Source organism: Haemaphysalis longicornis, unplaced genomic scaffold, assembly GCF_048455015.1.
Source record: "Haemaphysalis longicornis isolate Haplotype H1 unplaced genomic scaffold, Haemaphysalis longicornis Haplotype H1 scaffold_2, whole genome shotgun sequence".
Lineage (NCBI taxonomy): Eukaryota > Metazoa > Arthropoda > Arachnida > Ixodida > Ixodidae > Haemaphysalis > Haemaphysalis longicornis.
Genome location: NW_027526295.1, coordinates 193518540 through 193534956, shown reverse-complemented (window position 1 = coordinate 193534956; position 16417 = coordinate 193518540). Strand labels below are relative to the sequence as shown.

At 48.8% G+C, this 16417-nt stretch overlaps 1 protein-coding gene across 3 annotated transcripts in view; it reads right to left on the bottom strand.

The window, feature by feature from the left end:
• The window catches only part of LOC144169720 (sodium-coupled monocarboxylate transporter 1-like), a 96225-nt gene that overhangs the window by 38926 nt on the left and 40882 nt on the right, over positions 1–16417 (bottom strand). The gene's annotated exons all lie outside the window — the stretch shown is intronic.

The window sequence follows — 16417 nt, the reverse complement described above, 5'->3', positions numbered from 1 at the left end:
CTCCTAGAGCAGGGGTCAACAACCTACGGCCCGCGGGCCCGTCGTCAGAAGCCCCACCCTTCCCCCTTCCACTAGCGATTTGAAGGCCGACACGCCTATTTTGACCTCAAATGGGGTTAGACGGGAGCCAAGAACAGGGACCTGATAACGCCCATTTGCGTTATCCCGAATCTTGACACTCAGCCAGAATCTCAGGTATTGTCAAATATTATTTGCAATTCGCTGAATAATGTCTCTTTACCGTCAAATCCCACCTCCCCCTCCTACCCGATTTGCGGTCCGGCCATCCGCCGTTTCGGCTTCGTGCTACTCGGACCTCCAACTGAAAACGTTGCCGACCCCTATTCTAGCCTATTAAGTAAGAACTGGAAATAGATGAGGAAAGAGCGTAATTAGATAAAGTGAGCGCAAACAAGGAAATAGAACGGCCACTCAGTTTACCCGACCGCTTTGCTCTACGGCCCCCACTTTCGGAACCACGAAACAGATTTCACGCTAATATGACGATCGCTGTAATTTGAAACTAAGGCCGGGTTCAGGCTGTTGCCGCAACTGTCGTAATAACTTTAAAGAATGACGTAATTTCACGTCTCAGCCAACAAAACTGCGCCACATGCCGTTTTTTTTTTTTTTTTTTTTGCGTCCATAGATCACGATATGACTTTTGCGTTGGTAGTCTGAACATAGCCTAAGCCACTATACAATAAAAAAGGCAAGCCAGTGCGGCACCATGTATTTCTTAATGACAGTGCAAACCAGCAGTGTTTAATGAAGGTGCACGCATAAGTGCACAGGTGTAAGAAAGCGCGGCGAATGAGCACCGCAGCAGACGAACCTGCGCGGTCCGGCGGCCTCGCTGATTTTTACGCATGGTCACCGCCGATTGCGTTACTCTTTTTTTTTTTTTTTGATCGGCGGTTGTTAAAAAGTGCCTTTCTCGAAATGTATTAGTTTAAACAAGAAGGTCTCACTTCAAATCCAAATTCATAGGACCGTCGGTGAACCTGCGAGTGGCAGAACGCCGTCACCGTCCGAGCAGTTCCCTCGAGGCTATAAACTTATTTAGCGCTGCAAAACTTTTTTCCCCCTGTGCCAGGTTTATCGCCGCAAGAGATCGAATGTGCGGGGAAGGGCTGGAGGCGATGACGCGAAGCATCAGGAATACCGAGCCCATTTTGCTGCTGTCAACACGGGATCCTATGGAACCCCCGCCGCTTTGTACTCCCCGGAAGTACTGCCCGGAAGTCAGCTTGGCCTCCTGCCGTGCTGCTCTGCCTGGGCAACGCAGGGGCCCGATACGACGAATGGTTATTCTCGCTGTTCTTATAGCGGCATGACAGTTCCGGCTATAGGGATCATATTCTCTGTTCCCGGCGAGCTCCATTGTCGGGCCGCATTGTGCTAGTATACAGACGCCGTGTAGAGCAAGTAATTCGACGAAACGCGATGAATATGTGATAAGCCTCACCGTTTCGGTAAGGCTGACTGCGCTAAACGCTGTGCCATTCGGTAAAAGTATTTTTCCGTCTTTCCAAAAGGGTAACAGCGCAAAAAAAAATAAAATAAAATAAAATAAACATCTTAAGTCATATTACCTCCATGAACTAAACATCTATTCATGTTGTGCAAGAGGACAGCCCAGCTTATTGTGTTCTCAAGGGTTAAGGCTTGGGCGAGTTGGTGCATGATTACATATAGGGGAACAGCGCAACACAGACAAAACAGAAGAAGAAGAAGGTGACAACCACGAGCGCTGACTTACACATGCAGTTGTAAGTCAGCGCTCGTGGTTGTCTTCTTTTTCTTGTGTTTTGTCTGTGTTGCGCTGTTCCCCTATTTCTAATTGTGGTGTTCATTGACGTTGCAAGCAATTGGCTGACGATTACGATAATCCACAATACGAAACTCGAGAGCAGCGCGAACTGAAAAGTCTCCTTAGCGACGGCGCATAGCTGCTGGTTTTCAACAATTTTCAAATCATTCCACTGTAACGCCTTATGGCTGGAGAGACGTCATATGGACCAGCATTGAAAACATTTTATCAGTGTGTTAACTGCGGGATGCAATTAACGAGTGATGTGATTAAACGGGACCAGATGTCCTTGCACTGCAGTAACCCAGTCATGTGCTTGAGCGGTTGTTTAGGTCGACGGTTCCCAATCGCACAAATGTCATAGAAAAGTTGACGGAAGGTGGTTAGAAAGTCGCCGCTGCTTCTCGTATTTTCTTTAATATTTCCATTATTTGTTTGAAGTTTGCAATAAAATTCGTACCGGTCGTGCCGTGACAAATCGTCCTCTTTATTGAAGCAAACTTATATTTGGTCTTCAAGGTCCCTTTAAGAGCTGCACTCCAAAAGAATCAACCAGATAAAATTGAAAGAGAAGGCACCAGGTGAAAGAACTGGTCCTGAGGCAGAAATACCTCAGCGGTGCCCATTTCGCCATTCCATGCAGTGCATTCGCATTGGTTAACTGCTTTACTTTTTTCTAAACGCATACTCAGCTACGTACCGCGTCCGTGAAGGAGTATGAAAAAAATAAGCTTAGCGCCAAAGCCAACTTTCGAGAAAATGCTCTTCGTGGGACGAAACCAATAAAATATTAGAGCTCTTCCATGCGAATATGGAAGACCAGCAAAACTGTATTTGTGGATAACTAAATTGATCGAATTAAGGCACATACACATAACTTCAACAGAAACAGTTTTAAATTTATTCTCACATAAGTTGTTTCGGAATACTTTCGATAAAACAGGAGTTAGAGCCGTTTTCTGCAACCATATGTATACCCTCTCCGTAGACGACCTTGTATTGACAACTTACGGGAACTCTGTAACAAACTACGACGAGCAACTTGAATGAATGGTTCGATTATGAGGTTCAACGCGCCGACGCTAAGCAGGCGATGAGGCGCGCCTTAGTTGGGGGCTCAGGATTAATGTTGACCACCTGGGGATCTTTAACGCGTGCTCGTTGCCACTACATGCGGTTGGGGTTGTAACCATGGTTGAATAACAACGGGTTGTGGCTGTAAGACATAAGGCGAGGCCCTCAAATATGCTTGCGCAGAGTTTTGGGGTACTTCATATGTAGTCTACTCGCCTCACGTGAGCTGAACCGATTAACTGGCTAAAAAGGTTAACCGTGAACAATGCAATATTTAATTAATTGGTAGGTTAACCGGTCAATCGCCCGAACCGTCTTAAACAAAACTGGTTACAACTGACAAATTCGTATGACACTAGATCTAGGTAGGCGCAAACTTCTGTTTTTGAAAAACCGAAAAAAAAAAAGAGTACTAACGGCTGCTTTACGTATCTTGGCAGGGCAGGCTGCCGCAAAATCATTATCCATACTCTTGTTCGGAAAGCACGACTGAACCTAACAAACTCGGACAATTTTTAGATGATTTATAACGGTGTTCCATATATTCCTCGCCACCGACAAACGGCACCCGTTGCTCACCGGTTGATGGAATACGGACTCGAGGTTGCGGGGGCGACTGCCCTTGTGGAGAATATTTTTTCAGGGAGGCGAAACTCCAAAACACTCGCGCATGTGACGCTCGCCGCGTATTAAGAAATGACAGGCACATCACACGTGCGTATACGCAACTCCACCTGTCACTCCGGCGCGCTTTCATTTCTTTCTTTTCGTTGTTTATCTGCAGCGCTCCCTTTCCATCCACATGAGCTGACGTACACATACACGCAAGTCGAGAACGCGTCAAGCGCGAATGCGTGTCGGTTGGGGAAAGCGAGTGTCGGCTGCCATTTTAGTATTACGAATTTCTTTGGGAAGCCGCACTGACGCACATGCGATGGTGTAATGGAATTGTTACGATGCTCAACAGGTACTGAAACACTAACCGATAAAACAAAAGGGAACCGAAAAGTACAACACCGAGAACTGCGTATTGAGATTATTTGCGGTAACAAGACTGAATTCGTTGACCCGAGGCGCGCGGCTTCGTGCATGTATCGCACACATTGGAAAGCAGTTGGGAAGAATGAAATCATGCGTGGCCAGTCAAGAACGCCAGTGTGCTGCCCGCATCCGGAACCACACGAATGGTTTTTACTGCGAAGTGGTATATGTCTAATGTCCCAGTTTTCATTCCAGTAAAGCCGCTTTACTCGGCGTCGCCGCGGCGTTCCTTTTCGCCACCGCCGACCACTCTTTCACAATTGTTTTTTGACGGTGGCTTTCACGTTTACGCACGCGCACCTAAGCGGTTGCCGGTTTATGCGATCACGTGCGGGGAGTGGAGGGAGGAAGGGGGAAGGGGGGCGTGCACGCGAAGCTATAGGTTTCCGGCCCTCACTGATGACTGAGGCGTACACGTACACGTCAAACAGCCGAATGCGACCTAGTATCGTGTCTTGACTGGTCTAGCGTATTGGGTTGTGTGTTACACAGACAGTAAGATGCCTACGATGCGGGAGGGAAACATACAGCTCTACGTTTGTCCGCCAGAATAAAGTTTTAGTCCATCCAAGTTTCATTCAGCTAAATGGCTAGGAAGTATTCTCAATCCAAAATTACAAACAAACGTGGGTTGTTTCTGGCCCTCCGTCGACTGCGTCCAGCTTCGCAGGTCATCCCTCTTCAAAGAATGTAAGGACGGTTTGTAGTCCTTCTTCTTCTTTTTTTTTTTTTTTTTTTGCTGCTGTTGTTCTTCTGGAGCAACCAGTCGGTGTAATTGCTGTTGTAGAGACCCCACGACTGGCGCAGCCGAAAGGCCGGACTTGTGCTGCATGCGTTCCGCATTTCAGAGGGCATGCGTGTATTTTGGATATCAAGGCATAAAGTGGTATGAAATGGCTGACACACACTTGACGTTATTGTTAAATCCCGAATACCCTTTCAAAAACATCAGGCATTGCGGCATGAAGTATTCTAGGTGAGGTGCTGCGTATTTAACGCGGTGGCGGAATCCCAAATACCCACTCGGCGGTGTGGCATGAAGTGCTCTAAAGTGCGCCGGCAGGTATTTGACACTGCGAGGGCAAATCCCAAATACCCTTTCAAGTAAACTCGGCGATACTTAGCGCCCCGAGCTACCATATTCTTTACTGAACTTTGTACGTTGGAGATGGGATGTACCGCTATTTGGGCTTTGTGTACACAGTTCACCATATAAATACTTTAGCTATTCCGGATTTCGCTTGATAGCCCCAGGAAACTTACAATTGCTTAAAAACTAACGATTGCATCATGCCAGCAAAGTCTATAACTTGGCACGCCAAATTCCTGTGCAGACGGCCTAGATATTGCGGTACCATTAATCGACGTAAATTTCTTGAATGATTTATATTATGAAAAACATATTGTTTACAATGCACTCAAAATGAAAGCCCCTTGAAAAGCCCGGTATCTTTTTCAGCCCTGTTCAGCAATTCCATCTGTGTCCATGCAAGCGTAACAAACGTTATTGCGTGACCATTGGCTCCTAACGGTGTTGTATTACAATATATGAATATTATTGTGGTTGTTTCATTAGTATTAATATTATTGTGGCTATTCTCATTATTACTATATTAATATTATTATTCCCCACCTCAGTATATTTCCATCTTGAAGCCACCGGTCGTCGTTGCGGTCGCACAAAGGGACAACAGACCTTCAACAAGCTTCTTTTGTCGAGACGCTAAGTGAATGAACAACACACAAGACCCACGTGCAATTCACCCGTGGTGTTTCTGACCCAGGAGCTCGTTATCGCGGTCCTGCCTCCTAACTTGCGGAAACTGACAAGTTGCCGCAAGATAAGCGTTTGTTTTCAAGTTGACCCCGGAAACCACAGCAGCCGCTTTCTCCCCCTATCTTTCACACTACGCACGCTGCACCTGCTGCGGGCAAACAACTAAAAACTAGATTTACCAACTATGTGTGCAACAGTTTGTGTTGTGTTCTCATGGTCATTTTGACTGCTTGTAGGAACCTTCCTTTTGCATCTTCAAAGAATTTCAATGCTTCATGTAAGCTTTACGCTCCTGAAATGTGCAGACCGATTCCACTGGGATGTCTGAACATTTTATCAGAACGTCCGTGTCCTGCGGAACCAGGCAGCTGAGCTTTTTATATTGTTCGTGCATCGAGTTTTTCACTATAATTTTTCTTTGCAGAAACCTGACTTTCCTCGTGACCTGCCGCGGTGGCTCAGTGGCTATACGGCGTAGCGCTGCTGGGCCCAAGGACGCGGGTTCGACCCCGGCCACGCTGGCTGCTTTTCTGATGGAGGCGAAAAGCGAAAACGCCTGTGTGTCGATATTTTGGCGCTCGTTAAAAATCCTCAAGGGGTTGAAGTTAATCCGGAATCCTCCACTGCGGTGCGCTTCATAGTCCATGTGCAGCACACTAAACCCCATGTCACGACTCCTTTCTTGCTAGCTCGCGCAAGACAAGAGGTGCGACAATAGTTATTATTTTAACAGGGTGGTCCACCCGTGCGTGTGCACGATTGCCGAAGTCGCCGAATGTCGAGAGAGCCACACGTGCTCAAAGTTCGGTTAAACATTAAAAAAATACAGTTAATATGAAGGCATGGGAAGACGCTTACGCTTTGTGGGGCCCAGGATGTGAAGTCTGTACAGCCTTGTGACTCGCGACGTCGACGCGAACTGGATCCTGAAGCCTGTCACAGCGGGTCCCCCTAGCGTGATGAAGACGTGCGGCTTCAAAGAGACTGCCCCTAGCTGCAGGCTTCGTTTTCTTAACAACAGGATGTCCCGATCCGCCTACCGAACCTCAGATAAACGGCTGCGTTGACCCCATTGGCCCCTTTCCTTTTGATTCCCGATGTCAGCCCAAAAACCCACCACATGCGCGCGGGAGATCCCCCGCTCCCCCACCCCTCCGCCGCTGGGACGAAGGAAAAACAAAACAAAACAAAAAATAAACAGGGTGACTCAGGTGTGAAGGCGGAGGCACCAGACCACTAATCACTTGTACTTGTCACCGGAGAACTCGTCAGAGGCCAACTCGTCCCACCGGCTTTTTGGTCTGATGCCATCTCGAGATAAGATTCTCAAGGAGGATGCCTCTTCGTTCCTCGGATTTCCTTGCTCCGCGACTATGCCAACAAAAGCCCGCATTGGAAGGGGGGATTCGAAGGGGGTTCTGAAACGGTTTTCACAATGGTAACGACGAAAGACGGAACCCATCCTCAAAGACCGGTACACAAGGAGGGAGCAGAACAAAACACACGCTGGGACCAACAGTTTGATTAATGACATTGCGAAGGAAAAACAACGTCAGGGCATGTGCCGTAAGAAATAAAGTATTATGGCTGCTTCTGACGCATTTCATTATCAACACTCTACCAAATAAGCGGCCTGTTTGCCTGATATCGTTAGTGAGGCTGCACTCACGCACTCGGTATGACTGTGCTTTCGTATTTGATAAGCTTCTACCAGCTCCCCCTCGCACTTTGTGCTTCGTCTACAAATAATCTCAGTTTTATCAAAGAGCGGGGTGCAGCCCCACCATCGGCAATGGACAGGCAAATTGTCCCTCCGCCTGACGTGAAAGATGTATCCGGTTCTTTTAGAGGAACATTGAGACACCGTCCCGTCTGCCTTATATACACGTTATCGCACTTCAGCGGTATGCGGTAGATAACATGCATGTAGTGCACTTCTTGAATTTTGTGACATGGCAGGTTGTACACATGCTCTTTTATCATCATCATCATCATTTATTGTACCCTTAAAGGCCCCTTGCGGGGTATTACATAAGGGGGGGGCGAAATCATAGTACACACATAGCAAGAATACAGACAGTAGTACAGGAACAATTCCGACATACATTCGTGTAAAGTGAAGACCTACAGGCATGAAAAGAATAAAAAGGGGGGGGGGGCAAAACAATAGCACACACATAGCAAGAATTAAGACAATAAAACATAAACAATTCCGACATACATTCGTGTAAAGAAAGGGAAGACGAACAGGCATGAAAAAAGAAATGAAAAGAGAGAAGGGGGAGGGAGAGAGGTGACCAATTTTAAGAAGTCAAAGTTTCCTTAGTCCGCCAAAAAAAAAAAAAAAAAAAGCTAGAAAGAGCAATGAACTGACTGAGGGCGTCAACCGTATGGCATTTGAAACGCGTGCCAATGCCCTATGAACGAGCAGCCAGAAGGGCGCCGGCCCGCCGGCCTGAGTACGCTCACACGGTCACAAGCTTTTGGCGTCAGTGGGCCGGCTAATCCCTTTGCCCCAAGGAGCATGCAACAATGGGCGAAGCACTCGGAGTAGAGTTCCCCACTCTTTGCGCTCAGTACCCCAAAATATTCCCGGGAGGACAAGGCAGGGAAAGAACGACGACCGCAGACAGGTCAAGGAACGCAGCCCCCGTCTCCGAACAATGCGGGGCGGCAGACCAAAAAGCTGACCCTGCCGGAACTGCCATCTTCGAGAAAGGGGCGAACTGGAGGAAGTGCCTTTACAGCGAACCCCACGGAGCCGCAATGGCTCGCAAGGGACTCCCCAGTCTGTGTAAACACACGAGCTGCGTTCCGCAGGGCGGGGTTCGTGGAAGGCCGGCAGCGGCGAAGGGTTGCAAGGCGGCGTTGCAATGTAAGCCGTGTCACCTCTGAAGAAGGAGCCTTGCCGTCATCGGGACGCAGGGGGAGTAATTACATTTTTCAGACATGAAAAGAAGCAACCAGAGGAAAAAGCAGTTGGAAATGACGCTAAAATTACGCGTAGAAAAAGAACGAGAAACAGAATATTGTAGGTTAATTAAGGATATAGGAGCTTAGTAACTCACGGAATTTCGAAGGGTTATGCTCGGCAACGACAGATTCTGGTAGGGAGTTCCATTGTTCTATTGCTACGGGAAGGAAAGATTTGTTGAAAGCGTTGGTAGAACCGTGAAGTCTCTGAATGCTCATAGAATTGAAGAGGCGATGTGATGAGCGCACGGGTGGAAATAAGAGCGTAGAACGAAGGTCAGGGAAGTTATAATACAATTTATGGAATAGGCAGAGTAGTGAGATTTTACGTCTTGATGCTAAGAGTGGCAGTCCGACAGATGCTTTTAAGTGGGTGACACTGGTAGAGTGGCCATATTTGGATGAGATGAAACGGGTAGCGCGGTTTTGGACAGCTTCTAGTATATCAGCCAGGTACGTTTGGTGCGGGTTCCAAATGGAGGAGGCATATTCCAGTTTGGTGCGGACGAAGGTCTCATATGCTATTTTACGGATCGATGGAGGGGACAGGTATAACGATCTTCTAAGGTAGTTCAGGGACTTCGAGGCATCGGCGGTTAATTTTAGAATGTGGTTAGACCAGTTTAGTTTGTTAGTGATGGTAACGCCAAGGTAGCGGTAGCTATGGACCTCAGATAGATTAACTGTGCCTAAGCAGTATGGGAATGTAGTTATGGAGCGCTTCCGGGTCACATGCATGAACTTACATTTACTAACATTTAGACTCATCATCCAGCGTGAGCACCATTTGGCAATTAAGGTTAAGTCCTTTTGGAGGACGGATTGGTCGTCGGTGCTTGTGACACGGCGGTAAATTACACAATCATCGGCAAAAAGACGGATTGGAGATGAAATGCCAGTTGGGAGGTCGTTTATAAATATAAGGAAAAGAAGTGGACCGAGTACTGATCCCTGAGGAACCCCGGATATTACTTTGGTAGTTTCTGAGCAGCGATCACCAACACAAGTGAACTGAACGCGATCTGTTAGGAAACAGGTGATCCATGATAGGATTAGCGGGTCGAGATGAAGACACGAAAGTTTGGACACTAGTCGTTTATGAGGTACGCAGTCAAAGGCCTTTGAAAAATCTAAGTAAATGACGTCTGTCTGGAATGAAGAATCTAAGTTTAGGTGAAGGTCTGTGGTGAATTCAAAAAGTTGAGTTTCACATGACAGGCCTGGACGGAAGCCATGCTGATTGCTGAAGAAAAAAGAATTTCTTTCGAGGTGGTTAGCTATGTGCGAATATATGATATGTTCCAAAAGTTTACAGGCAATACATGTAAGTGAGATCGGGCGATAATTGGTTGGGTCGGAGCGCTTGCCGGATTTGAAAACAGGGGCTACTTTGTTTATTTTCCAGTCTTTCGGCAGAGTACCCTCGCGTATGGACTGGGTTTGTTTTCGCTTTTAAGTTTTGGTACAAAGGCTTGGCAGCGTACAAGGTGCCGAAAACACTACGTGCATCCCATGCCTGGTGGCCACTTTTAACACGAAAGTGTTTTATTCCGGTGTCGACCAAGATCTGACCGTCACGGAAATGACATCGCCAGAAAAAGCTCCGTTGACGCGGCGGCGCCAGGATTCGAGCCGTGGTCTCCGTCGCCGCAACGAGATGGGATAGACGCTTTACCCACTGCGCTATGAGCTGAAACGCTAGAAGATGTATGAACGCGCCATATATCCTTCCAATAACCTGCTCCATTTAGGTGGCGCTGCCGTCTAAGAGAGGCGAAGCGAAGTAGTGCATCACGATGCTAATGAACGCCGACGACGATGACTACTACCACCACCATGAAAAGCGGCAACGGAACAGGTTAGCAAAAGGCCCCACAAGATTTTTTGCTTTGGACTGGCCCGAATGTGTATTCAGTGCAGTGAAATAAACATTATTATTATTTAAAAAACAATTTCCCACCGCGGTCCAGTTTGTTGACATCAGAAAAGCTTACAAAGCAGCCCTCGGCCTCCCAACCTACACATCTAACGATCGTCTCCTCAAACTCGGCCTGCATAATACCTTAAGTGAACTGTTGGAATCACAGCGCGCATCACACCTCCAGAGACTCATATTGACACCAGCAGAAAGAAAAGTTCTCCAGGACATCGGACGCACTACCCCTTGTTCACAGCAAGCACCGCAACGTATTCCTCTCACCATCCGTCAACGCCTCAAGGTCCATCCTGTTCCAAAACACATGCATCCTACCTACAACCGGGGACGTCGAGAGGCCAGGGTGAGGCTCCTTGAAAAACGACACAGCTCAGACCCTCACACACGGTACACAGACATTGCTCGATCTACAGACCACAAGCGCACAACCCTGGTAGTCCTCGACTCAACTGGTAAATTAGCAACTGCAGCCTCCTATCGGTACCTACCTGTAGCAACGGCCGAAGCGCTAGCCATCGCTCACGCCACCACTACCCACCAACAAAAACCCTACTTGACCATCATATCGGATTCCCAACAAGCCTGCCGCCTATACCAAGCCGGCCTCGCACCCCCTCAAGCCATCCAGATCCTACAACACCTCCCCGAAGACATCGACATCTCTATCATCTGGACACCAGGCCACACCGGCCTTGCAGGGAATGAGGCGGCCCACGCCGTAGCCCGCGACCTCCTCAACCGGGCACTCCCAACAGCAAGGCCAGGAAGAACAGGACAAGCCCCACCTGTCCCACAGGCACTGACCCCACTCGACCTCACATACAGCTCCATTCTCTCTCATTACACAAACACAAGAAGGATATACCCACCTCCTCATCACACTCTTTCCAACCATCAAGCGTATATCTACCGGCCACTGCAAACCGAGACATACTACAACCACACCATCCTGTCCCACATCTCCCCATCTCTGTTCACCTACAATTGCCCACAGTGTGACATCCCACTCTCAACTTACCACCTAGTATACTCCTGTCCCCACCACCCTCACCCCATCCCATCCCCGTCCCCTGAGCAGTGGGAGTCTGCGCTGACCAGCTCGGCGCCGGAGCGTCAACTCGCGCTGGTGCAACGAGCCACGGATGCAGCGCAGGCCCGCGGTCTCCTGGACGAAGGAGGCTGGCCACACCCCTTTCCCTACTCCTTGAGCTCAGTAAAGAACGTTTTTCACCACCACCACCCGCCGCGGTGGCGCAGCTGAATATATGACGCTGTGCTGTTGAGCCCAAGGAAGCGCGTTCGGTTCTCGGCCGCGGCGGACGCTTTTCTGATGGAGGCGTAAAGCGAAAACGTCCATTTGTTCGAGATTTCGACGCACGCATATTAAAGGGGCCCTGAAAGGCATTTTGAGCACACTAAATGAACTAGCGCAACCGCTAGATTGGGTCGTCAACGTCCTCTGTGCCAAGTATTACTCTTTTACGCGCAGCGGAAAGCTCACACTTTTGTTACAAAATTTGTCGTTTTTTTCTCACCCTTTCCTTCGTGTTTTTGGACGCCGCCATCTTCACATGTCTACATCATCGATTCCCAGATGTTCGTCATGAGCTAGACACCCTGCTATTGGGCGGCTTTTTCACGTACTTCCGGCAAAGAGACGAGTCGTCTGCTCAGCGTCGGCTCACCGGCTTATCTGCCAGCGGAGGGCCGGAGTGCTTGGGCATTTTACGACAAACGAAACAAGTGTAAAACAAACGCTTAACCGTTTGTATTGAATGCAACACGGCCATAACACGACATTGATATTCTGTTACCTGAGTACGTTCCATAAAGAAAGCGTTGAAGCCCCGTGGCACTTCTTTCGTGCAATCGCAGAGAACGCCCTGAGCCGAATTCCAGGGTTTGACGCATACATTTTATTCAACTTCAAAACAATCCAGAGATGCGTTTCTAACGAACACAACGTCACAACATGCGTTGAAAGTCTGAACCACGATTGGCAGAGGATGGGTTGCCTCCTGCCCGTCGTAAATTCGGTACTCACCTCGCGCGCGCTTTGCGGGGACGAACAGCAAGTCACTTAACTCTGGCGCACAAGCCGATGGCTTTTAGCCACGCACACTGCACATACCCCATGCGAGGTTGAGTCGTACGTCGCTCGAGAAAGATAATCCAGACCATGGGAAGCACTATCCACTCGCAGAAGCACAGCGGCGCATTTCATCGCGAAACAAAGGCGTCCACAACACACACACCATCGCCTCCTGTAATGCCAAACGCATCTCGCACTTCCCAATGGGAATGAATGATACGCCTGCAGTGCCCACATGTCGCGAGGTGGAGCCCCGAGCTGAACCGGGATCACGGAACCGTAACTGACTTCTAAGCGGTTTGGGCCTTGTTGCCAAGGCAACCGATGTTTGAGATTGTCAAAGAAATGGCGCTCGCGGCCAGCGCTAGAAAGCTCAGAGCCGCGGCGGACAATGTTTTGCCAACGTTGCCGCTCTCCACCACGCGTCGCCCCAAGCTGAACTGGTCATATGATTGAAGCGTTTTGTGCACGGGTTCTGTATAGGTTTAATACGACTTTTTCACATGACGCCGGCAGGAATCACCACCGCCGCAAAATAAGACCCGGCACCAGCGGGGCAACATCTGATAGGGCGCTTTTTGGATAAACAGTGCGCGGTGCATCAAGGGAACGAGCGCACTAAAGTCCGATAAACGCCGATCGAGGGACTTTAGAGCGCACGACCGCACGACCCTCCCCGTGCGGCTGCGAGTTCGCCGCCGATAACAAGTCATGTGCCGCCAGCAACGCACACCGCGAAAGGGCAAGGCGAGGCCGCCGCATACATGCGGCCAGATTTTTCGTTCGCTTTTCCAGCCTTGAGCGGCGGAGTGCGGGATTCATGGTGTCAACAAAGCTTGCCCGTAGCAGACGACAGTGATGATCAGCGCAGTAGCGGAAGTACGTCACCGCTGCGGAGCGCAGCATCATGGGAGGCAAGGCTCGCGCGCCGTAAACAGCGGAGAGTAAGTCGAAAGGAGGAGGAACCGCGAAGCGACGATAATGCGCAGTTTTTTATTTGCGATTTCTCAGCTAATAGTCATCGCTTTAACAAAATTTTTGCGGGAGGAGATTGGAAATACATTGCTTTCTTTGGGTAGATGTACATCCATGCATCGGCGGAAGGTATTTCAGGACCCCTTTAAACATCCCAGGTGGTCAAAATAATTTCAGAGCCCTCCACTACGGCGCGCCTCGTCACTTGTCGGCGCGTTAAAACCCCACAATCAATCAAATCAACAATTTCAAACCTAATGCAATGCCTGGTGGTGTGTCCTTCAGTGTTTACATAGAAATAAATCATCCAGCTTAGCTATGGTTCAAGCCATGCGCGAGTTGGTGCAAGCTTCGCCAATTTTTATTTTTTTTATTCGCAGACTGAAAGTAGGGGTGCGGGTTGTATGCAAGGGCAGGTTATTCGCGCGAAAATACGGACGTACACCACCTCAACACCGCTGACGATCAGCACTTGAAGTGCAAATCGCGCTGACCTCCACTCCCCCCTCCCCAGCAAAAGAAAAAAAAACAGCTCCTTATGCACACCTGCTGCTCACACAGCCGTAACGAATTTACCACTGTAGAAACGAGCCTGAGACCGGCTTTAAACGCCAATTTCCGGTCAGGGCTTCTAAGCTTTTGTTCACACGGCCGCGGTGTAACGAAATCCATGTGACGAGAAGGCACCTGGCACGAGAGTTCCTATCTCGAGATCGCACTGTACGAAAAGGCCGGTGTGACGAGTTGGCCTAGGACGAGTTTTGCGGTGACGAGTGGGCTTGTGACGAGTGGGCTCGTTCCCATATGAATTGTCTAGGGACCGCTTTTGAAAAGCTCTTAGCACTAGTTTTCCGCGTGACAAATATTCCGGAGGCGCAAGATTTCCTTCTACGGGAAGGCCTATAACAAGTTGACATTCCTAACCAGTTCACCTGAGGGGCTGGGAAGTGGTTTGTGACACCCCACAATGAGACTTTCCTCGCGAATGTCTTCACAATTATTTTACCGAGAAATATGACAGTGACCCTGTTTGCACAGGCAAGTTCGATCACCCGCGCTTGCGTTTGTTTCAAGCGCCCGGTGACGTAAATATTACCAGCAATTAATATGCCGATGCTCTTGTGCATAATTTCCCGCCACCGTTTCCACCCGTTCGACTCTCAAGGGTCCATGGGCAGCACGGATGGTTATCACGGAGGGAGGGGGGGATGCATTACGCCTACCGGAATGCACGCACGGAAAAGGGACTATCGTGAATCAGTTATCTGCCCCACCCGAATGGATGCCCTGACTCTAGCAGAACATCACCATTTGGTGCGCCCAGACCATGGACCGGATAAAACCCAAGAACTTCGATGAAAGGCGTTCTGTTACTGCGCACGAGGACGCGGGTTCGATTCCCGGCCGCGGAGGCCGCGTTTCTGGTGGAGGTGAAAAGCACAAATGCCCGTGTGTTCGAGAATTCGGCGCACGTTAAAGATCCCCAGGTGGTCAAAATTAATCCGGAGACTTCCACTACTGCGAGCCTCATCGCACGTGCAGGTTCGGCGCGTTAAGCCCCACAATCAGACAGTCAATCAATCAATCAACTTCGATGCAAGCACGTGACGGTAGCGCGCATGGATTTGGGACAAGGCGCACACTATCATTGGCGTTTTCGGTGAGCTTCCCACCGCGCGTAGCTGTACTGCATCCGGGACGGTGACCTCGCTTTCTAAGTACATCCCAACTCTCTTCCTATCTAATAAGCACGGAAGCTACGAAATAAACGTAGTCTCAACAATAGTTACACAGAGCAAAAGTTGCCCTATAGAATATTCCTCGTAGGGAATTTCAGCTTGGTAGCTGTGCCTTCTACGATGCATTGTTACCTGATACCCAAATTACGATTTCTTATCAAGGGAGATTTCAAAGAACCTGGTACAAATTGGACGCACGGCATTGATTGATTATTTGGGTTTAACGCGCCGACGCTTCACAAGCGATGAGGTGCGCCGTAGTGGAGGGCTCCTGATTTGTTTTGACCACCTGGGGATCTTTAACGTTCGCCGAAATCTCGAACACGGACGCACGGCAGCGCGTAATGACAACCCTCAGGCCACGAGGAAATAATGCAGTCTGCAAAATTTCGTTTTATTTACTGACCTAAAACAAAAGGATTGCAAGAGCTGGAACGGGAAAACACTTGATTACGTCACTGCTTCGCAGTCTGACGCCCACCTGTCGTATCTTGACAAGTGCCATCCTCCCCTACAGGCCTATGTATACCTCGCCCGCCTCAGTCTTTTTACTTTTCCTGTTCCTATAAGCGACGCTCAGCCTTTGTCAAAATTTTCTAGGCCAAGCCAAAGGCTTTTGGACCGCAAATAATTCTAAGATCACGCTTAACCTTTAAATGTGACCAAATCATTTTATGACAGTACGAGAAAAAGGTGTTTTCTCAAGCTTTTTGGAATGAAATGTTCCAGCCTCATTCGAGACGTAAGCTTGTACATTGAATTTTTCGCGGCCTATGCACTTTCGGCATAGCCTAGAAAATTTTGCAAAGACTACCTATAAATTTGCCACTGTGGATTACACCTCAACCTTAATTTTGAGGTTGTCTTGTTTGAGGCTTTCGGCTGAAACAAGGTGGGAGGGGGGGGGGGGGGCGTGTTCATAGCTAGACGTAGGGGGCATATAAATAGTCATGGCAACTAGAATTTGCATACTCAAGAACCCGCGCAAGAAATTCCA